The sequence below is a fragment of the Fundulus heteroclitus genome, chromosome 3 (genome assembly GCF_011125445.2).
Source record: "Fundulus heteroclitus isolate FHET01 chromosome 3, MU-UCD_Fhet_4.1, whole genome shotgun sequence".
In the NCBI taxonomy this organism is placed as follows: Eukaryota; Metazoa; Chordata; class Actinopteri; order Cyprinodontiformes; family Fundulidae; genus Fundulus; species Fundulus heteroclitus.
The window spans coordinates 15824242-15849061 of NC_046363.1; positions in this window are offsets into that span (position 1 = coordinate 15824242).

Here is a 24820-nt window from a genome sequence, read left to right on the forward strand (position 1 = left end):
ACGTTCTTCAGTCCTGCAACTCAGTTCCACGCTCTCCAGTTCTGCAACTCAGCTCCACGTTCTTCAGTCCTGCAACTCAGTTCCACGCTCTCCAGTTCTGCAACTCAGCTCCACGTTCTTCAGTCCTGCAACTCAGTTCCACGCTCTCCAGTTCTGCAACTCCGCTCCACGCTCCCAACTCCAGCAACTCAGTTCCACGCTCTCCAGTTCAGCAACTCAGTTCCACGCTCTCCAGTTCTGCAACTCTGTTCCACGCTCTCTAGTCCTGCAACTCTGTTCCACGCTCTCAAGTCCTGCAACTCTGTTCTACGCTCCCAAGTTCTGCACCCAGCTCTACGCTCTCGAGTTCTGGAACAGTTCCTCTCTCTCCGGTCCCGCAGCTGCTTCACGGTCTCAAGTCCTCCGCTCCAGAGTCTCCTCCCGGTCAGTCTCCCCGCGCTCCTCCTGTCAGCCAGCTTCCGCCCCCTTCATCTCCGTCCATAAAGACTCTGGTTCTTCTCGTCATTAACCCTTCACTCTGTACAATAAAACTCACTTCAAGAACAAGCTCTGTGCGTGCGTGCTGTGTCCGGGTTCATCCAAAGACAAATCATGACAGATAGAAGATGGCAGAAGCTGAAAGAGAAGGCAAAAAGCAGAAAAACATTAGCTATGATTGTGATTTAATTCCATCACAAATTTAAAGTGCCAGTTTTAGTACTTCGAATAATTGAAATACATCAGCAGGCACATACCTACAGTATAATGTAAAAATGTTAAATATTAATCACTACTTATAAAACAGTAGTTTTCATCTGAATTAGATAACGTTGATGTCCTACACTGGAATTAAGATATCAGCTTACTTAGAAAGGCACCAGAAAGTCTTGGGTTCATCTTTGCTTGGTTGGTTCGGTGCTTCACAAGCCCTCTCATCAGCAACATACTGCACTTGATCCTTTGACCAATTGTCTGGCCACTGCTCATCCTGTCTTACGTTATTGTTGACTTCTCTTTTTGACAGCAACAGGCATTTGTGCCGCATCAGGTTCCGATGTTTCTAGCACTGATGCTAGCTTGCAGAGCGCAACCTCTGTTTTCTTGTGAGTGGTGGCCGAGTGGTTAGAGCAGCGCGCTTGCACTCAGAGAAGGATGCAAGCACCCGGTTTGATCCCCGCAGCCTGCACTCTGGGTCCCTGGGCAAGACCCTTAACCCCCGATTGCTCCCCAGGCGCCGCACAGTGGCAGCCCACTGCTCCCCAAGGGATGGGTTAAGATGCAGAAGTAAATTTCTCCATTGTGAGATCAATAAAGGTCAATTATTATTTATTATTATTTGTGTAATGAAGGGCTGTTCAGAATGCTGCTTTTATCATTCAACTCTGCTCCAGTTTGTCCTCTCTGGGCCCTTTTGAAGCCAAGTCAATATTTTAGCCATGATTGTATTCCTCTGTTTTTCCTCTCTCATCCAAAAAACCTACATTCACTTGAATGTACAGCAAGCGTTGTGCACTAAGCAAGAGGTTTCTTTTGAGGCAATATGTGTCTCTTTATTAACAAGTAGGCTAGGACCTGTGAACTGCGAAGAAGTCATAAGTACAGAATACTGACTGCTGGGGAAACCCGTAATTATTATTATTTTTACCCCTAAGCTTACTTGAAGCACTGCATGCATGCCATGCTAGACAGACACTCTAGTAATACACAAGTGAGCAAAACCTTCCGTGCGGTTATATTTCTTACATTAGAAGCTGTTTAAGGCTATCTCTTCATCGTTGTTCTACACTCAAAGAGGATAAAAATATAAATGATCAAAATCTCAGTCATAGACTCCTGCAGTAGTCTGATAATTGGAAAAGTAGACTGGAAACGCTTGCATGAAAATATCCTTATATATTTATATGTCCGTCATTAAAAATACCAATAAAGCTATGAATTTACACAATAAAAGCCTTGCCTGCTATTTATAGAAGTTTCTCCCTATTAGTAATAAACAACATCTTAGGATTTTCCAAAAATAACTAATGAGATTAAATGAGACATGTAATGCTCATTGTCCACTTCTATTTATCTACTGGACCCAATCCAGTATCTTTGCCTGACTCTCATTAACAAGGCTTGACTCTCTGTTTAAACATACACTTTTTAGGTAATATTGCATGTTCAGACCTTTAGATTAATGTTTTTATTATAAAAAAAAGGCCTATGACCTATTTAAATTTCTATTGTTAGGAAGTACATCTTATTCCAAGTAGCCGTTCTTCACTGGTTTTTATTCTTAATGGCAATTTAAGTTATCAAATACATATTAGGTATCTAATCCAAACTATATGGGAGAGTAAACGGCACACATTGCTCCAGCAAAAAAAAGACTGTAGTGAGGAATCCCTATTTAGTAATTAATTATTTGAATGATTAAAGAATACCAAATAACAAAAAGCCTTTATTTTATTTGGAAGGTAATCACTGAAATGCAACATCACTTAAATCAAGGAATGTCCAAAAAGACAAAAAATATTTTTTAAATCTTTCAATATGTTGATAAATGAAAACAGCTTCATGTAAAATCATCATAAATATTTAGAAAAGAAATAAAAATAATTAAATAATTTTATACATAATAAAGATGTGTGAGATCTTAAATATTTGAAACAACATTGACAGAAATCCAACATAGTTCATTAACAATAAAAATCTAAATAAAAGGTATATTGTGGTTAAACATTAAGCCTTATTGGGCTTAATTCTGATCACTAGATGTGGTGCTTTCAGAACAATTCTTGGTGTTCGTGGATCTGCACGGATGTGTCGAAGATGAATCTACTAGCATTTGTGGGATATTTACGCCACCTTGGCTGCACCGAGACTAGAAAAGTTTTTAGGCGAGTTCATGATAATGAGACACTAATGACATGGACAACATATTAATGACCACTAAAGGGCTTCTGTGTAAAGGAACATCTGTTCACTACAATTTGTGTATCTTTGGGACTGTGGTCATGGTTGTGTGACGTTGCAGTCAGTCCAATTTTTTTTTCTATTTCTTTAGATCCTGTGTAGGTTGTCAGAGATTTTGGAGTTATGTTTTCTTATTCCATCTCTATTTTTGTTTGTATTTACATTTCTATTTGTGTTTATTTGTGCATACTTCTGATTTTGTGAGTTTTCCTGTTATTTTATCAATGGCTGTGTTTATTTTATCATTTCTGCCTGTTATGTCCATTGTTTGGGTCCACACTACAGAAGAGATCATGACTTAGGGGTTGCCAAGCAGCAGAACAAAGCAGTAGAAAGTCAGCCCAAATTACACCAACATCAAAAAGGAACATATCGTATGAAGCTTGGTAAGTTATTTAAGATATTAAGGCTGCCAGTCAAACAGTGGATGAACTTGTATAGTAAGGTGGTTTCCCTCATGCCAGGAGCAAAAACAAATGCATCATCATGACATGAAAAAAAAACACTGAGTGTGTCTTACCACCAACAACTGAAGATAATTGACTGAGTCCATGTAAGGATAACATGCATATGTGTTCTGCATTATGTAACAATGATTTTTGCAAAAGACCCTTTCCATTCTATCAGTTGCGGAGCTTATAATAATGGGCTTAAATTCACAGCTCCTTAAAGACCCAATGTACATGGGAAGTTTAAACTTTCGGAGAACACCTGAGACTTTGTTCCTACAATCCTTCCTTAGTTTTGCCTTCTCTGTTTCTGCTGGGTGTTCTGCCACTGGTGGAGTGTTCTATTTCCAGATCTGTACGTTTTCTTTGTAAAACATTGCGGTGATGATAATGTTACAGTTGGCCTTGTGTAGACATCATATTGAAATATCCTGGGTTCTGTTCTGGTTTATGTTTAACTTATTTTGCCCTCCTTCCTTAGGTTCTCTGGTTGCTTTGAGTTTTGTCTTGCTGTTTACTGTTAGTTTACCCTGTTTTGTCATCAGTTTTAGTCTTAGCTTTATTTTCTGTTTTAGGTTTGTACTTCAGGGTTGTTTTGTTCTTAAATCGTGTGTAGTTTGTTTCTGTCCGCTTGTCTTGTCAGCTTTTTAAATTTGTCTGAGCTGTTCTTGTTTTGAGCCTCAGCACTGATGTCTGGTCTAATTACTTACTCTGCACACCTGCCTAACTCCACCCCTGCTGCAATCACCTCTCACCAGTTTCATCTGCTTCTACCTCCATATAAACTGTTGAGACCAGACATCAGTGTCAGGGAGGTGACGCAGCCGCTCGGGAGAGACACGGAAGTTAGCAGCTGGAGAGTGAACGGAACAAACAAGGCGGTAGGATTTGAATTTTGGCGGTTAGCATAAACTGTACATTGACTGTAGCTACATGGCTTCTACATCAGGAGGAAATAGTGGGAATGAGATGGAATGGATGATTTCTAGATCATCACGAATGAAAAGAACAATTAAGAAAAGACAAGAAAGAGCAAGAAGTTGGTCAGAAGAAAGTGAGACAAGAGCAGACATTAGCAAAAGAACAAAAACAAATGAAAGGGCGAATTCAGATGAACACAGTCAAGTTAATTTAGAAGCAGAATATAAAGTTGTGGTAGAATTCAAGCAAGAGGGGGGAGCTATACATCCCATAAAACTGACTAAAGCAATAGAGGCAGAAATAGGAAAAATAAAAATGGCTAGAATCATGAACAACAGAAGAGTGCTGATACATGCTAACAGCGAATCACAGCAACAAAAGATCATGAAAATGAAAAACCTAATGGGGGAAAGAGTTAGAACTCATATACCAGGATTGTTAGCGAGGCTAAGAGGAGTGATTTCAGGAGTTCCGCTGGAAATGACAATGGAAGATGTAAAAGCAGAAATCAAAGGAGGGAAAATAACTGATGCCACTAGGATTAAAAGTAAAAGAGACGGAGAACTTAAAGATACTATGGCAGTAATTTTACAGTTTGAAAATAGTATGCCTGGAAATATCCAGCTGGGTTACATGAACTATAGAGTTAGAGAGTATATCCCTAAACCCCTCCGCTGTTTCAAGTGTCAAAGAATGGGACACACTGCAAAGGAATGCAAAGGAAAAATCAGGTGTGCAAGATGTGGAGGTCCACATGAATATGGAAAATGTGAGAAAGATGCAAAAATCAAATGTTGTAATTGTGGAGGAGAACATAGTGCAGCTTATGGTGGATGTCAAATACAAAAGGAAGCTAGGGAAGCTCAAAGAGTTAAAATTACAGAAAGAATTTCATATGCTGAAGCCTTAAAAAGAGTAAAGAAAGGCAGTAATAGAGGAATGGGAGAAACAGGTCAAAGAAACTCAGCTTGGAATATAAATCAAGTGCAGAACGGGCAGAGACAAATACTGGCTCCAAATCCAAATATCCAAAATGCATGCTTGCATAAATGTAGAGTGGATGAAGATACGATGGTGGTGAAAAAAGAAAACTTCGTAGCATTTATATGCCATATTGTTAATGTAACAGTGCAAATGAAGAAGAAAAGTGATAAAATAAAGGAAATAGTTACAGCAGCTGGAAGATTTTTAGATATGAAAGAAATACAAGCAGATCAAATACATACCATTCTAAGTGCCACTGAAACTACAGGAAATACCCAGGACTAGGATTCAAGTGTTCTTTTTAATGGTTCTATATATACTTCAATGGAATGCTCGAAGCTTAATAGTCAATGGACAAGAATTTAAAAAGTATATTTATGAATTAGAAATAATACCTGATATTATATGTATACAAGAAACATGGTTAAAACCAAATCTAGATTTTAAGATCCCTGGATATAACATGGAAAGACAGGATAGAAGTGATTGTAATGGAGGAGGATGTGCTACCTTAATTAAAGATGGAATAGCTTATAAGAAAATCCAAATGAATAATGAATTAGAATGTATTATTATAGAAATATTTAATGTAAGAAAATATGGTAATATTAAAATTATAAACTATTATAATCCATGTAAAAATCTTGATTGTAAAAAGCTTAAGGAAATGGCTGGGAAATTACATAGAAGAGAAGTATGGTGCGGTGATTTTAATGCTCATAATAGTCTCTGGGGCAGCAAAAAGACAGATCAAAATGGCAACATAATAGAAGAAATAATGGATGAAAGGTCACTAGTTTGTCTTAACAATGGAAAAGGTACCAGAGTTAATGTACATAAAAATACAACATCATGTCTAGACATTACATTAGTATCTGACTGTCTTGTAGGATCATGTGAATGGAACGTCAACAGGGAATCCACAATAGGGAGTGATCATTTTCCAGTAAGTACTATAATTAATGATAATATAAAGAGGCAAGAAGATGTCATAATCACAAGATGGTGTTTTAATAAAGCTGATTGGAAAAAATTTAAAGTAAAGTGTGAGGAAAGCAGACATTTGGTTACATTAAAAGGTAACATAGAAGAGTGTACAAGCCAGATAACAAAACATATTTTAAATGCTGCAAATTCAAGTATACCAAAAACAATAATAAAAGGAAGGAAAAAAGTAGTCCCTTGGTGGAATGATGAATGTACTAAAGCGATTAAAGATCGTAACAGGGCATTTAAAATACTGCAGAAAAATTTAACACTTGAAACTCTTATTAATTATAAAAAGAAAAGAGCAGTAGCTCGAAAAATTATTAAAGAAGCCAAAAAGAAAACGTGGAGAGAATATACTTCCTCAATAGGATCTGAAATTAAATTGCAAAATGTATGGTCAATGTTTAGGAAAATGATTGGGGAAAGGAGTGGTATTAAAATACCAGCCTTAGTCAGAGATCAGGAAGTAGTAGTGTTAAATAAAGATAAGGCAGATTTGTTGGGGGAAGCATTTGCGGCAGTACATAGTGGGGAACATCTTACAAACATTCATAGACAACAGATGAATCAAAAAATTAGCAAACATAAAAATATTTTGGGAAAAAGTCAAACATATAATTCAACATTAGACATAAATATAACTATGAAGGAAATTAAAGCAGTATTGAAAGGGACAGGATATTCAGCTCCTGGGGAAGATCAGTTATGCTATGCTATGTTTAAACAGATTCCTGAAGTAACATTAGAATTAATATTAAAACTATTTAATAAAATATGGAAAGAAGGTGTAATACCAAATAGATGGAAGAGAGCAATAATTCTACCGTTTAATAAACCAGGGAAAGATCCTACAAATCCAAATAATTACAGACCAATAGCATTAACTTCACACTTAAGTAAGTGGATGGAGAAAATAGTGATTAATAGACTAGAATTTATTCTTGATCATAAGAAATTAATCAATGAAAATCAGTGCGGATTTAGGAAGGGAAGATCAACAATGGACGCAATAACTAGAGTTAGTAATGATATAGAGAAAGCTTTAAAAATGAAAGAAATTATGATTGTGGTATTTTTTGACATAGAAAAAGCGTATGATTCATTATGGAGAGAAGGATTACTTATAAAAATGAAACAGATGGGAATAGGAGGGAAAATGTTTAATTGGATAGCAAATTTTTTGAAGGATAGAAAAATAAAAGTTAAGATTGGAAATGATTACTCAAAAGAATTGAATATTGAAAATGGAATTCCACAAGGTAGTGCAATTAGCCCAATACTATTTAATATTATGATAAATGATATCTTTTCTGAAACAGAAGAATGTATAAAATCTGCATTATATGCTGATGATGGAGTTTTATGGATGAGAGGAAAGAATACAAGATTTGTTATAGGTAAAATTAAGAAAGCGATTAATAAAGTAGAAAAATGGTCCTTTGAATGGGGTTTTAAATTATCAACAAGTAAATCTTGTTATATGATTTTTACAAATAAGAAAAACATAGACATAGGTACAATAACATTATATGAACAACCATTGGAAAGGGTAGCAGAATTTAAATATCTGGGAATATGGTTGGATCAATCATATACATGGAAAACGCATACAAAGAATCTGGAAACTAAATGTAAGAAAGTGATAAATCTATTAAAGGCTGTGGCTGGAAATAACTGGGGTGCAGATAGACAGTCATTATTAAACATATATAGGGCTCTCATGAGATCAACAATAGATTACGGTAGTTTTATATATGGAGTAGCAGCTAAAACAACATTACAAAAAATAGATACTTTACAGAATAGGGCTTTACGTATATGTACAGGAGCAGTAAAATCGACACCTATTAATGCCCTTCTAGTAGAGACTGGAGAGATTCCACTAGAAATAAGAAGAATAAAATTAGCTTTGACATACTGGATGAAAATAAAAAGTAAAAAAGATGAAAATGTAAATGCAACAATATTAAAATATTGTTGGGAATATTCAAAGTTCCATAGTAATGGATTTGGATGGATCATAAACAAATGGATTAAAATATATGAATTAGAAGATAAAGAAATAGCTCAATTTAATCCAATTAACGTTAGCCCTCCATGGATATTTCCGGCAGTAAATGTAGACATAAAACTACTTAAAATGAAAAACGATTGGTATTTAAAAGAAATAGGGGTAAAAACCGATATATACTTAAGAAACTCATATTATAATTATGTTAAAATATATTCAGATGGTTCTAAGAATTCAAAAGGATGTGTGGGAATAGGAATTTATATATCTGAGTTTAAAATTGACATATCTAAAAGACTATCTGATCAACTATCTGTATTTACGGCAGAAATGGTGGCAGTTATCATCAGTTTGCAGTGGGTAGAGGAGGTGCGACCAGACAGAGTAGTAATTTGCACAGATTCCAGAGCAGTCATAGAAAGTATTCAAGGAGAAGGAAACAATAGGAAAGATCTAGTACTAGAAATTCAACATAGCTTATTTAGATTATACAGAGGTGGCATTGATGTTTGGTTCTGTTGGGTACCAGCACATCAAGGTGTAAAAGGCAATGAAAGGGCAGATAAATTAGCAAAAAGGGCTTTAGATCAGGCAATAACGATTAAAATACCTATTGGCAAAGGGGAAGGGAAATCAATTATTAAGAATAAAGAAATGGAAATATGGCAAAAAAGATGGAATGAAGATAAGAAAGGAAGGAAATTATATAAAATACAGAAGTCAATATTTAGTAGAAATGTTAAGGAGAGAAATAGAAGGGAAGAAATAATAATGAGTAGATTGAGAGTAGGGCACACATATTTAAATGATACTTTATATTTAATAGGGAAGAAAAATAATGATAAATGCGAAAAATGTGGAGAGAAAGAAAATGTAGAACATATACTATTGAACTGTAAAACATATGAACGTGAAAGGGAGAAATTGAGAAGAATAGTTGGAAAGACAGATCAAGAATGGAGTTTGAAAGGAATATTGGGAAATGATGGAAATATAATGGATATTTGTATGATAAGAAAAGCGTTATTTATTTTTCTTCATAACACAAAATTAAAAAATAGAATATGACTGATGTAGAATACAGTTGCTACACACTCGTGTACAGTAGGTGGCGGTATGCACCTTAAAGTTGATTGCGACCCGCCATAATAGAAAAGAAGAAGAAGAAGAAGACATCAGTGTCAGGTCGTCTGTTTGAGTATGGGTGAGTCTCCTCTTGCAAGTTTCTGTTTATTGGTTTGCTTTTGGATTTTTGACCCCTTGTCTCCAGTGATCTGAGCCATCCTGTTCCTGTCTGTTCCTGTCCTGCCTGCCCCGTTAGTCTGTTTATTTTTGTGCCGTTTTTTGGATTGACGGTCCTTTTTGTTTTTTTCCCTGTTTTGCTTTTTGTTAATAAAAGATCTAACTGAACCTCTGCTGGTCTGGCTGAATTCTGGGTCCGCTTCCTCAGATCATTACAGATATTGGCTGCTATTTGTTGCAGGGTGTTTGGTTTGCTTATTACTTTAGATTTCTTTTTGGAGGGGGATGTTTTCTAGATTCTTATTTTTATATTTTTTTTTGTTCATTTGCATTCCATCCCTGTCTGGTTAGGTATATGTTATCTATTTTAGTTATTTTCTGTTTTCTCTGTTATTTTCCCAGTCAGCTTTTCCTGGTTTTCCTTACAGCTGTAACGTGAATAATTACTTGTCTATTTTCTTTCCACCACTAATCACTCTATGCACAGCATATAGCCCCTGCTTTTCTCTTTACCCTCTGCCAATTCTCTTTGTGCATGCCATCTATTACTTCCTGTATTTTGGGCTTCGCTACAAAACAAATATGGCATTAACATGTTACCTTTAGCTGGAGTAGTGGCATTTAGTTCTGATGCTGGATTTAAGTATAACAGTTTGGATGCTTTACTGCTTCAGAAACTCAGTTTTTAATTCCGATAGTCTATGGCTGTGGGTCACATCATGACTTTAGTTTGAGAATTAGTCCATGTACGATGTAAACAGGAGCACAGACATATTTGCTTCCTGTGAGACATGAAGAATAGTATGGAACATGAAATGGGAATAATTATGTGCTTATTGAATTCAAGCAAAATAACTAGAACACATTCTTTGCCATTAGAAATTTCACTGTATTAGTATAAAAAAATATTTATTAAAATAAGTCCCTTTGGACAAGGGACTTAAAAAAATTCTGACTTATAATTCTGCAAACAATTGTATTATGACTCTACTTGCATCCACTAACAGTAGAGTTGCATAACAGAAGTGCAATAACACCTAAAATATGTAGTCAAGACAAAACCATAAACTACATCACGGAAGCCAGAATGTCATATCAGCTACACTTAGAGGCATATGCATTGTCTTATCTGTCAGACCTGGGCAGCACACAGTATAATAAAACCATTATTGCAGAGGTGACAAATAGTTCTGTACAGCCTCCATGAATCCTATTTTTCATTATAACTGCAAAGATGTACACTTGAGTGGAAAACTGGGACAAATTTAAGACAAATATACTTCACAGTTTACATAGATTTGACATGTAATCAGCGGTACAGTGTGGGGTATAAAATATGTGCTATATAAAGGCACACTTTAAATAGAGATGTAAACTAATTTCATGTAGTATTTTTGCTTATTGTAGTATTGTTCAGCAGGGCTAATGCTAAATTGTGCATACCTGTTTTATTTAATGTGACTTTAATTTTAGCAAGCGAAACTTATGCTTTGCTGTAGTGTAATTAAAGAAATTAAATACTTGTAGGTAAGTGTCTACTAAATTCTATAGATACGCTTGGCTTCCAGTTTACCTTTGAAAATTACCCAGTTCCATTTAGAGGCAATTAAGCTGCTGTTCACTGACAGCACATCTTATGGTAACCTAACACCCACTGTCACTTGCATTCATGAGTTCAGTGAGGCTAGTTTAATTAGTGTGGTGCATTTGTTTAGCTACGCACTGGCATCCCTGTAACATGGTAATGCACAACAAAGAGAAAAAAGTGGATCCTGGTGAACGAAATTTACAAACTAAAAAGGGTTAAGAATTATCAAATGTGAAGATTTGTCAAGAACAGAAGCTAGAAAACAATGGACTGGTTTACTTTTAGAGGTTAAAACAACCCTCATTCAACTTACTCAATAGTTTATTTTCAATTAACTATTTTTCAATTAAAGATAGGAAAGATTAGCAGTAAATGATGACATAAAGGGATTTCAGTTTGCTATGCAATGTTGATTTTTTTTTTTCTTCAAAGAAAATAGGATTTTACCCGATCTGTTTTGATTATTTTCATTAGAATTTTAAATATGTTTGAAGCTGAAAAGATGAATTGATATGAACTCTTAAACATATAATGTATTCAAACAGCGATTTAAGAAATCCATTCCTCACTAAAAACATAAAATGTTTATATGAACATGTTTTTATTTCTAAATAGTGCTAAATAGTCCTAAATAGTCATATCTCTAGTCCATGAGTATTGAATACATTCCTCTTACTTTTTCTACTTTTTTTCTGATGCAGTTTTTTAAGCTGCCCACATCAGTCAATTCAGCTTATCTAATATAACAGAAATGTCAAAAACGGACTGAAAAAGTGAAAGGATCAGTTACAGCTGAAGAAATTCTTTCTCACAGATACTTTTCTTATGTAACATTTCACTCTTGCTTGATAGACACAAATCCCTGTAAAGGATAAATTATCAGCATATACCCCTAGTACTCAAGAAAAGTTTCCTCTCTTTACCATAATCCCACATCTCTATCTGTCAGAAATGGATCTTTTGTGTCAACATAGATTCGGTTTCATTTTACACTTAAATAAATCTGATATATCTGCTTTTATAGCTCTGCTAATTATAGAAGGCTATGTTAACACTGAATGACCAGTGTTGTGTACACTGTTTTATTGTACAACTGTACTCAAAAAAAACTTATGTTGTTGCTTTAATCTTCAAGGTAGCAATCTAGGCAGAGTTTACCTCACTTTTTCCAGATTTCCAGAGACTGTGGTTACGTAAGTTGTGAATCTAAGGAAAGGGATATCAACTGTTTCCAATAAGAATAATTTAAATATATTTTTCTTGAGATAAGACAAAATTCTTATCATGAGATATTTTAATAATTTTTTTTCATAGTATAAAAGTTTTACCCAAGCAGATAAAAACACTTTGTTTGGTCCAAATCCAGTGGTTCTTCTGATAAAAGGGGAAAATAATTACTGTGTATAGTGTGTTTCTAGTGATGCTGACCACTCAAAATGTAGTACACTACAGCCATATTCAGTCACTAATGTGCACACATTAATCCACCTATATGCAGATCAATAGGCAACTTGGGGTTAAGCGCCTTGCCCAGGGGCACATCGACAAATGACAAGGAAAAGCAAGACTTTAGCCCACAACCTTCCAAAGGCAAGGCAATTACTCTTCCCACTAAGCCACAGGCACCATCAGACTTAATTTAATCAGACACTGTTACTAAGCTTTATTTTTTAAAAAAGTGTGGTTCTGTAACACAACAATAATGTAATTATGCAATAGATTCGGACTTCAAATGTGATAAAATGTCACTAAAACATAATTTTGTAAAAGTCACCACAAAGTGTAATAAAAGCTGAGAGGAGTCTTGCATTATTTCTCTCACTCTAGCTGTCAAGAAGTACATGGTGGCTTTCTTCAACAAACGTGTCAGGATTTCTGCATCTGCTGAAAAGATTTGTGAATGACCCTTCATTATCAGTAAAGTGGATAATTTCCACTACCAGCTGGACAACATGGCAAATTAGAATGTTGTAAGATTATTTTCCAGGTCATTGGTGACTTTAAAGCTGTGGCCTTCATGGTTCTGAAAATGTGACTGCTTGTAGGATGATTTGTCAATAAGAATTTGACCAAACAAACCATCTTTAGTTTGTTCTGCAAGAGAACAAATCCTCTATGGAGGGGTATTATTACACAGATGTGAATACTTAAGTCTAGGGAGTTTTCTTAGATTTGTTCAACTTGCATTAAATTGTTAGATCAAATCCTTCCTTTTTTGTTTTTACAACATGTGTTGCCATTGTTCTGACAGTCTATGCATTTAAAAAGCTGTTTACAGTATTGATGTTCGTGCCTTGGCAATGAAAATGAATAAATAACAAAATGACTAAATGTTTGCCATTTATTTAACACAATTTCAAAGATTTAAATGTTTAGGATCCATAATATGACAGTTATTAAATGTATACCGATTAGGATGAGCACAACGACTGGTTTGTGATTGTTTTTTGCATAATGTGCTACAATATAACATTATTATGTTTAAAAAGAGGATCCAACTCATTTTATAATAATCACTGTGAAATGTGATGATGTTATGACATAATAAGGAAAAGATTATTACAAAATCTGTTCATGGATTCTATCAAATTTTGCAATAATTATTACAAAATGCAGTTCTTAGTGATGTTTTGTTACATTTTAAAGTCTGAATTTATTACATTACAACATAATGCACAGAATAACATAATGCAGGGTTACAGCCTTTAAAGAGCTTTTAGTAGTTTCTCATAAACACTGCATAAGATGGCACATTTTAGCATCATTCTTAACCTAAACAATCATTACTAACTACTAAAGTGGCTGTAAAATGTATATCTGTCATTGTTATCAGCTATCTTCATAATACTATTTAATAGTTTCTAAATATAACCATTTGTAATTTTTAAAAGTTGTTTTACCTTGCATTAGATCTAACAGATTGGTGACTCAAACACAACTTTGTTGTATCCTAATAGGTTTATGAAGTACTGGGGATGAGGATCCAAAATTTCTCAACCGAGTTCTGCCTTCGATGCTTGATTTATGAAAATCAAGCATCATTCAGAGAAAAATTTCAATATCTGGTATGGAACACTTTAAAATTAGGGGATCTGCAAAGAACAACAAATCCGTTTAAGTACAGAAAAAGATTTTTGCAGGGATTTGAGTAAGTGCTTAAAGACGTAATACACCCTACCATTACCTTATTGGTAAGAAGACTTTCTGGGACCCTTGGCAAAACTCAATAAAACTAGCCTCCAAACTTACTTCGTTCCCTGATGAGTGCCCAGAAAGCCAAGACATAACTGAAGAAGCAGGTGGGGGAGGATGAAGATATTGAGAAGGAGAGAAGGGAGAATGATGATAAAAGAGGAAAAAGAGACAGATAAAAAAACAAACTGTGAATCCATTGAGACATTGAGAAAAAGTGAATGAGGATGGGGTACCCAATGATAAATAGTAACTTAGCGCTGCAGGGAAAAGTTGTGTTCTGTTTCTGCTCTTGGCCTTACCAGCCATAATGAGGCTCAGATTACAACTAGGCCCCGACCCTGACATGTGCAAAAAGTGTTAATGCCCCAGCTGGTAAAGCTGGAGACTCCATTCAAAGAATCAACTCATCATTAAAACATATTGCCCTCAGCCAAAATAATTGAAAACAGGAATTATGTATACCGTAGTTCCCAATGAGTGTTTCTAATAGACAGAAAGGAAAGAGATGGACGCAGACGAAGGGAACCAAATCTGATGACTTTTTGAGAGGCATGGGTACCTGGGGGGTTATATATCATTCGAAATATTTTTTTAACAATGAGGATTAAAATAATTTAACCTGACTCTCACCAAATGGATGTCATTCCGAGCTCCACACGGCTCCACACAATTGACTGTGGTCAAATTAGCTTTAACTCATTCAAAACAACAATTGATATGTGTTGAACTATACAATGCAAATCAAAGATTTGTATAAAAAATTATTTTGAAAAAAAATTTCAAATTAAAAATAACCTTTTGGACAATTGAGTCTTAATATAATGTTGTTGTTTTTTCCTCAGGAAATAATAGATTTGAATTGGTAACTTAAAAATCGCCAAGGGAAACATTTTAAAGACACACAGTCGATGAGCAGAAGTTATTGGTTGAGTTATTGCTGTTCCACATCTCTTGTTCCACACCTTTCTTGCATTTAACTCAAGGTGCATCAAACTTGTGGTTTGTTCATGAGTTTGGGCTTGGATGGTTTAAATCCATACTAAGAAATACTATCACATATAGCATTCACAATAACATTATACACCTCAAAGCAATGGAACTTACCTCAGTCAGATATAAACTGTATATATCCCTCTGTTTTTGTCAGATGTAGATGTAAATCTGCATCGGTCTGTACTTCAATGTGTATGAAATGCATATAAATCATAGGGACACTTTCATTCTCACTTAAAGAGAAAATGGGGTACGATCAGCAAATTCATTATTAAAGACTCAGGTGTGATGATTCCTAAGGTGGAGACAATTACACATGTTCATAATTAGCTGCATAAAAAAAAAAAAAAAAAAAAAAACTTTTGTGTAACCCAGTAACTGTGCATCATTTACCATTCAGTTATTTATCCATTATTCCCCATTTCAGTGCTGTTCCTGCTGTTAATCTAATATTGCATATGCTGTATTCCAGATCCATCAAACCTACTGTACATTACACAATATGTAATACTCATTTATTCCACTTCCGTTCTCTGAACTCATCAGACTTTAGACATGTATATTTGTATGTGTATGTGCACCTATACATCACTTCCATCTATGACATGTACATTAATGTGACCAGATTTCTGAAATGACAACCGGGGACGTATTTCTGGGTGTAGGTCGTTGGCAGGATGGGTGACGGTGCACTCATCTTTTTTACTACGTCTTAACTGCGGCAGGAACGGGTAGATAACTATTGCTGTGTGCAAATTTTTTCCTCCATCAGAAAAAAAGCTGAAATTGGGGTCATTTCCGGGGACAGCCTTTGCCAGGGACAGGTTGTCCTAAACGGGGACTGTCTGGAAATCGGGAACCACAATATTATGCACAATATTAACTACAATAGAAATAATATTTACTTTTGCATCTTTTGCACTCTGTTTATTGCACCATTGCGTTACTGTCTCAATCTGGCTGGTTTAGTGTGTTTAATGTGTTCATAAGTGTTTTCTATACTGCAGACTGTGTTCTATTGTTATTACTCCATTTTTGTGTTACTGTAATACTGTATGCTGTGCTTCAGCTATGGTGAATATAAATATCAGACTGTAATCTCATATCCATGAGAAATACGAAAAGGTAGAACCTTCTAACGACAGCTCTCAGAGCAGGACGACTCTTGAGATCCTTTGAAACTGTCCCCCAGATTCAAATCATGCTCTTCTCCCACTGCTTGCCGCAGCATTGGAGAACCACTCCTCAGACTGGAACTAAAACTAAGTACAATCTGCTTTCTGTGAAATCAGACATCGAAGCAGGCAGCCAGCCACCACAGAAACAGGCTGTGAAATTTCTCAGCTTTCGCAAGAAAAGCTATGAAAAAACGGAAGGAGACCGCTTCAAGCAGACAAAAGCCAGTCCCTCTGCAAGCCGTGCAGAGCTTCCCCACAAGCCCCTAGCCAGGACTGGTGATCCATCAAGTTGCAGCTGCCCAGTGCAAGGACAGTGCTGAGTGCAGCTGCACAAGTTGTTGTTTTTATCTTCATTTGTAAAGTGACCTTAAGTATTTTGAAATGTGCTTCTAAATAAAATGAATAATATTAATCTTGATAATAATAATAGTCATCATCATTATTATTATTATTATTATTTGAATTTGATAGACATTATAGAACAGAACCGGTAGGAGCAGAGGATGTGTTAAGACATCTTCATTTAAACACACCCTCCCGACAGCAAAACATGCTGTTGAGTGCAGCATCATGCTGCAGCGATGCTTTGTTTCAGCCAAAACAAGGACACTAATCAGGGTTGATGGGAAAATTGACAGATCAAACTACAAGGCAATCATGGAAGAAAATAAGTCCAGCCTAAATCTAAGCAAAGATTTGAAAATTGCCATCCACGTTTGGCACTCTATTGATATGTCTAAAGTGCACTGCTTCAAAATAGTTAATCAGTACCAGCAAATCACAAAAGCTTACTTTTTACCCTTTAAAAAAAACCCTCATGTTATCATATTCATTCATGTGCGAAGCCAGTTTTCTGTCACAAAAATATAAAAACGGCAATTCAATGACGTTTTTGATTCCAAACACTGTATCAGTGACATTATGAGTAGGTACTATAAGGCCTATAAACACAGAAGAAATAAATGTTTCTACAATTGTGAAACAGGGTTTGCGGAACTGGAAGCGCAGGCAGCATTGCATCATGCTGTTGAGGGGCACAGCGCTGACGATGTGTGCATCGAGCTAATAACAGCTAGCGTGTTAGCTATTTAGACTGTTTTATGGTGGCCTGCCAGGCTCATAGAATCAGAATCAGAATATTTTATTAGTCACTGCGTGTTACCGCAGCGAAATTTCTCTTTGGCTACTCTGGTTCAAATTACAGCTCACGTTACATATAATGACGGGAAAAAAACCTGACCAACAAACATGCAATGAACAAGGCGCAGTTCCAACAGCTCTTCTCTCCTGTATTGTATAAGAGCTTGGAGTGATGATAACAGGAATAAGAGCACAAAAACAAACAAAATTAACCGGAGCGCCTTAGCTACATCAGTGACCTGCGCCTCCATCTTAGAGCAACAATAACAAATGACAACAGTTATCACCGAACCATTCCTGAACTGGTAAAAAAAAAAAAAAAAATAGACATAATGTGCATTAAAAAGTCAGTCAGGGAAAATGTGGACTGTCATAACAATCCTTCTGAACGTCACAAAAACATAGCCTTGGATGTTTACCCTCCACGAAATTAGGTATACCTATGATATGTGCAAAAACCAAATATAAGGAGGCTGTAACTAAATGATAAAAACCTAAACCCAGCTTTACGGGAGCTTATGTTTATCAATTTAAATATAAATTACCAACCCCGTCTGGACATGTACCAGAAACAGCAACCCTGTTCAGAGCATGCCACCATCTTCTAACTGAATTATTATCATCTGATGGGAATTTTTCCTGCAGGATAATCAGAAAATGGTTTTGTACAACATGCCATGCCCCATTTCAGAGAATTCATACTGTTGACAACAGATTCACCCAGAAAATGCACAAACAGAATGCCTCCCTCATAGATATCCCCCTGCCTGTCATCCATTTATCCCTTAAATACCTGGAGGCCAAGAACACATTGTTATCAGTTTGCTGTTGATCTCTGATGTACACTATGAAATGAATGAAAAGGGCCACCAATTTATCAAGAAGTCTACAGTTTTTGCTCATTGACTGATTTTGCCCTCTCCTCAGGAAAGCAATTGTGTGGTATCCCTGCTTGAACAGCTTCTACCTTCATGCTGTGAGATAAATGAACAGCGACACTCACCGACCCTGCTACCCTCTTATATGATGCTGTATTGTAATGCTATGTCCACGAGTTATTGTCAAAGCTGCTGATGCCTACAGTAATAAGCAGTTAGTTGCCAATAAATTATTTTACAGACAACATGATGATCTTCCAAATTTGGCTAAAAATTCACTGTTACTTCAAGTTCATCATGTCTCTAAAAGTAACTACATGTTATGTATAATGGAATGACCGTAAACAATCCTTACTTGATTTTACCTGAAAAAAAACCCTTCTATACCTAAATTCTGTAACCATACAGCAAGGAAATGTGTGAGCAGCTGCACACTCCCACCCATCTGGACCCTATGGATTGATTTTACCCTGCACCAAGCACCAATTCTATGTCATCATGCCACTCTTAGCAACCAGTGAGTAAAATATATATATATATATATATATATATATATATATATATATATATATATATATATATATATATATATATATAGCTTTTTCTTACACACACTGCGAGTAAAAATCACAAAAATGCAAAAACCCAACTAATGCTCATGGGAAATATAACCCAATTTCAACAAGCACTGTAGCAAGACATTTGTTGAGCGGCCAGAATACCAAAAATGCACTCCTCGGTTTCAGAGCATGTACGAACTCCTCCATGCAAGTCAAATGATAGAGAGTAGTGTGCTCATTTTTTGTAAGGTGGCAGAAGTTGCCAGTTAAATGAAGGGTGAATGCCTTTAGGATATCAGCTCCCTTCTCCTTTATCTGTACACCATTCTCCAACTACCCTCCACAAAAATACTCATCCTACCGCTCCATCATTTCATCTATCCACGTTGTGTTGTGCCACTTCAGTGAACATCAGGGTGCAACAGACTTGTTGTGGCTGTATTGCACTTGCAAATTTACTTTAGTAGAGAAAATTGAAAGTGAGACTACAATCATGTGGTGCAGTTCTTTCAAAGTGATATAAGCTCCATGTGTGTCTTAGAGAAATGTACTATGCCGTTACAGATGAAGAAATGGACATATAAATAAATTACAAGAATAAAGTTCTGTCTGAATTTTAATATTCTGTCACATTTAACCCTAGGAGCACATACAATTGACCGGATGGCATAATTGCACATTCTTTGGCAGCAGCATAGAATCCTAAAAGTTCAGCTGCAGCTACAATGTAATAGATGTTCTCGGCCTGTTTTTTGTTTTTGATTTTTTTTATTCCTTAGCTAGTGCTATTGCTACTATGCATTTTCAAATTAAATACAAATACAGATGTTTTAGTGATTTGATTATGTACGTAACTCACCATGCATGCATCAAGGTACATAAACATATTAATTGGACAGTATCAGTCTTTACGCCAGTAAATGAGCCCAAATATGAAATGTCATTATATATATATATATATATATATATATATATATATATATATATATATATACACATGTCTGTGTGTGTGTGTGTGTGTGTGTGTGTGTGTGTGTGTGTGTGTGTATCAAACTTTTATCCCCTACCAGAGTGCTGGGAGCTTCGTGATCCATTTTTGTTGTTCTTTGGATTACGCTCCTCTGAGGCCTCACTCTGCAGAGTTCTCCTACCGTTCTCCAGTTTGCACTGTTAGTTGTTATTTCAACTTTTAACTTTTTGTTAATTTTTTTCCTCATAGTAGGTACATCTGCTCTGGCGTTCTAGTAGCTGTGACATCATCCAGGGGAGACAGATCATCCGCTATTATCATATAACATAGAAAGGGTTCCTGGATCAATGTGTGCTTCTGTGCTTTTGTGTCTGTCTTGTTGTGTCTCTGCTCTGTCTTCTGTAACCCCCAGTCGGTCAAGGCAGATGATCATTCACACTGAGCCTGGTTCTGCTGGAGGTGTTTCCTTCCTGTTAAAGTTTTCCTTTCCACTGTCGCTTCATGCTTGCTCCGTATGAGAGGTTGCTGCAAAGCCATCAACAATGCAGACAACTGTCCACTGTGGCTCTACGCCCTTTCAGGAGGAAAAATGCTGCTTGTCAAGATTTGATGCAATCTGCTGGGTTTCCTTAGATAGGAAACGTTTTTGACCAATCTGTCTGATTTAATTGAATTTGACTTTGTAAAGGGCCTTGAGATGACATGTGTTGCGATTTGGTGCTATATAAATAAAATAAAATTTAATTATTTCTGGGGCCTCTTTGCACAGCCTGCACCTGGGATCTTCCTTGATGTTGTAGATCTGGGCCTCTATTGCTGAGGTAATCTACTGCTGGTAGATTAGTGCATCTGTGCTGTCGTTGAGACCTGCCCTCTCTTGTTATTGGTAACATTTATTCATTTCAGAAACTTCAGCTGTCAGTGGTAGATACAATGGAGTTTTTTTTTTTCTAACCTTGCCTGCAAGATGATTTCTCATGGTATTTGTGGGTTCACAACCACACAAGAATCAATCTTGTACCGCTCCGGCTTCAACCGTTTGTGTCCGAACCAAAATAAATGGTCCGGGCAAACCAAGCTGCAGTATTGAGATATAAGGCGGGACATACAAAAGCCTTTGTGACTGAGCCAACAGCCGAACCAACAAAAACATGGCAGCACAGGAGGACACACACGTAGCTGCTGCTATCACACCAGTTACGTAAAAATGCACAATTTCTTCTTTGATAGTAGAACAGCAAGAAGTGCCTTCACTAGCTTACCTTCTTGTGGTTTCTCATAATGCCTGCTACTTACGTTTTAATTTGATACCATGTTTGGCTAAAACCAACCTTTGGTAGGCGAGCACTAGATGTCGCTTTGCCCAATCAGCTCAGAGAGTTCTGGAGAAGTTACCTCCTTTCCCAAACAGAGTCAAATGGAGCAGTCCCAAATTGATAATGTGTAGAACTACAGTGCTACACATTATCAATCTGGCTGGCCAGGTTAGGTTTTCTTCCTCCCATGAAGGTTCCTACAGTTGTTTATCTTCAAAAGGCATTTACTGAGAGTGTCATCTCTTGAGGCCATCTTCCTGAAAAATCAAACCTACACATTTCTTTTTACTGGAATTGTTTCTCATAGGGGTAGGGGTAGGGTTAGTCTAGCTCAGGACACCATTCTTTTTAGGGATATCATCTGTAAACAAACAAGCTAATTTATTACATGCAAAATAAAATGGTGTTATTTTAAATAATTTCATGAACACTCAAACCACATCCTTCCGCGTCTCTCTACAGCGAACATGTTACCTGTCTCATCATTTCATTGTAAAGGTCTTTTTGAACATAAAGCAAGAGACATTTTCCCCAATTGCTAAATGCTAAAGCATTGACAAGGATGAATCAATAAATGTGCAGAATTAATGAACTGATCTGAAAAAAAAAACATGGTGTTAATTTAAAGCATAATACTTGTAAACATTAGATTAGATTATTATGGCTGGTTATTTTCTCATCTGTACACAGACATGCAATTCAAGTTGTAAAAAAATGGCAACAACATCCAAATAAGATATGAAAAATGTCTTTAAAACAGACATTGCACAATTTGTTTAGAAAGAAAAAACACAACATAAGGGATAAAAGAAAAAAGATAGCACGATCATCTTTCAGATGTTTGCTTATTTTTTGAGTAAATCTGTTTTGTATCAATAGTGTAATGAACGTATTTCCAACAACATAAATCAAGGTATGACGCCCAAGTGAATTTTACAATCTTTGATATATGATGTCATCACTTGCAATGCCAAAATTCAGAAAATTGAGGGAAATATTTTGATTTAATGGTGTATAAATTTTAAAAATGATGTAACCAAGGGACTACTACAAACCCACACATTTCCTTTCTGCACCCATCCTTGTTGAGCTCCCATCAATGCTGCTTTGTGTGAGGTTTAGAGACCTTTGGTCATGCTTGGGGGTCTGTTTCTCTCCCAGCACACACATATAAACCACACGGCACAACAAACACAAGCAAATGCGTAGGGATTTCAAGGCACCTGCGGATTGTAATAAGACATCGAGTACTTTGAGACCTTGAAAAGCATCAAGTTAAGCTTGTCAAGCTTCAGGTAATGCTTGCTGGAAAAACTAGAGTGCATGTTTGTATGTGTATCTTTGTCCTGAAGTAACATGGCATTCTTCAACCATGTGTTCTGCTGTGTATGTGTTTGTCTCAGCTCTATGCTGCACACACAGAGGGTACACCTGCTGCTTTGGTATCTAGGATTTTGTTGTACACACAGGAGCTTCATAAATATATATTACAATCAGAGCTGATATTAAAAGAGGGAATAACCCAAGGTTTAAACTCTAATGGCTTCATACATTTTCTTCTGTGTTAACTCTCTATCCTTCCATCCATCCATCCATCCATCCATCCATCCAGGCAAAGATTCTGTCAAATGTCACCTTCAAGAAATACAAGTCACATAAAGACCAAACTCTAGCTGTTACATGTCACCTGTTACTTACCAATGGGCTTAAAGGAAAAAGTCTTAATTTTATTTTCTTTTTTATCAACTAGGTATTTATGTGACAAGGCATATATTGTACAGAGTTTCTGACTAGTTGTATTTTTATTCTTATTATTGTAAGTTCCAGGTTAAAATTTGGTTCAATTTAATTAAGTTTATTAATTTAGCATTAATTTGCAACAAATATTATTTTAATGTAAAAAATAAATAAAAAAATATGTAGAGCAATACATAGATGATTCCAATTATACAGACAAATTCAAAGTCAACTGCATGCATTCCAATATGATTATTGTTATTAAACAATGGAGTCAAGTTTTGTCATTCGTTTTGACAATCTATCTATTTAATCCCAAAAGAATGAATCAATTTGCTGACTTGCAGTAATCTCTTGAATCTCCTGAAGTATAAATAGAAACTATGGGCAATCGAAAAAGTGGGGTGTTAATTTTGCAGCTTGATGGGTCTTAACAGTCACCAACATCTGCTCACAGATGTTGATCAACATGGCTCAGGTGTAATACCAGCATGGCCACTGCTTTATGTATCACAAAGAAAACCATTCTGCTGAGCTGGAAAACAAAGACAAATCTGTGTATAAACCAGTTTAGAAGTCTTCTGTTAAATCATATTACTATGGAAACGATGTCTTCCTCTCCAAAATATAATTTGCCATTAATTAAAGCTAACAAGTTTGTCCCCTTTGGGCTACTCTAATCAAAAATGGTGACTCAATAGTCTCTTCCATTGGGTGCACAACCATCTATCTATTTAGAAACTATGCAATCTTTCTAAATTCTGAGAACATTTCCATTTTTGAGACAGTTGTTGACTTTGGCATTATATGTATTTATGAAAGCAATAGTTTATTTTATCCCTTTAAGAATTCCAATAAAAAGGTGTGAAACATAAAATAAGGAATTAAAGAAACAGGGGGGGGAAAGATTCCAATCTAAGATATTATGCAGGGTGGTGGAATATATGTTGTCCAGTTTCTTATAGTGCATACCAGCTATCCCCCCAGGAAACTATTACATCATAGTGGACCATAACCATATAACCCTACACCTAACCATGTAAAAAATGTAGAAAGATTTTACCCTAATTCTGAAAACTGTATTTTAAAAAGTATGTTTTGCAAACTATCCTAAAGATGTCTATTCAGTGGCCTTAAGACAGAGAAATGGGACATCTGAATGTCCCATAAATGTTCAACTTGTATCTAAGAGTAGAGGAACAATTTTGTGCTGCATTACCTCATTCTTAGAACAGTATATGGAGTTATGAAGCTGATATATTGCTCAAACCAAGTGTGGATCCATCTTTGCTGACAGACAATGTAACAAGTGAAATACATAAAATCATATCAGACTCCACCATTCCCTTGTAATTAGAAAAATAATGACACATGGAAGTGTGCATAATATTGAGGGCAGGAACCTTGAATGAGATTCTAATGGGCACTTGATAACAAGGAAGGAGAAATGCCTTTCAAAATTGAAGATACCCAAGATTTCATTTCAAACAGGACCATGAAAAGACACTTAAAGAGAAACACTTTGGTGGACCCAAGTTTTTTTTTTTTTTTTTTGCCTTGACATTCACCATCTTTTTAATGCCTTTTCAGATCCTTTGAGCAACTTCTTTCTTTTAAGAATTCACCAAGTGAAAAAATGCCTGATTCATACTGTCATTTCCACAGCAGACGCTATTAGGTGGTTTTTGACTAGGTTACAATCTATCATAACTTGAAGGTAATGGTTGCTGA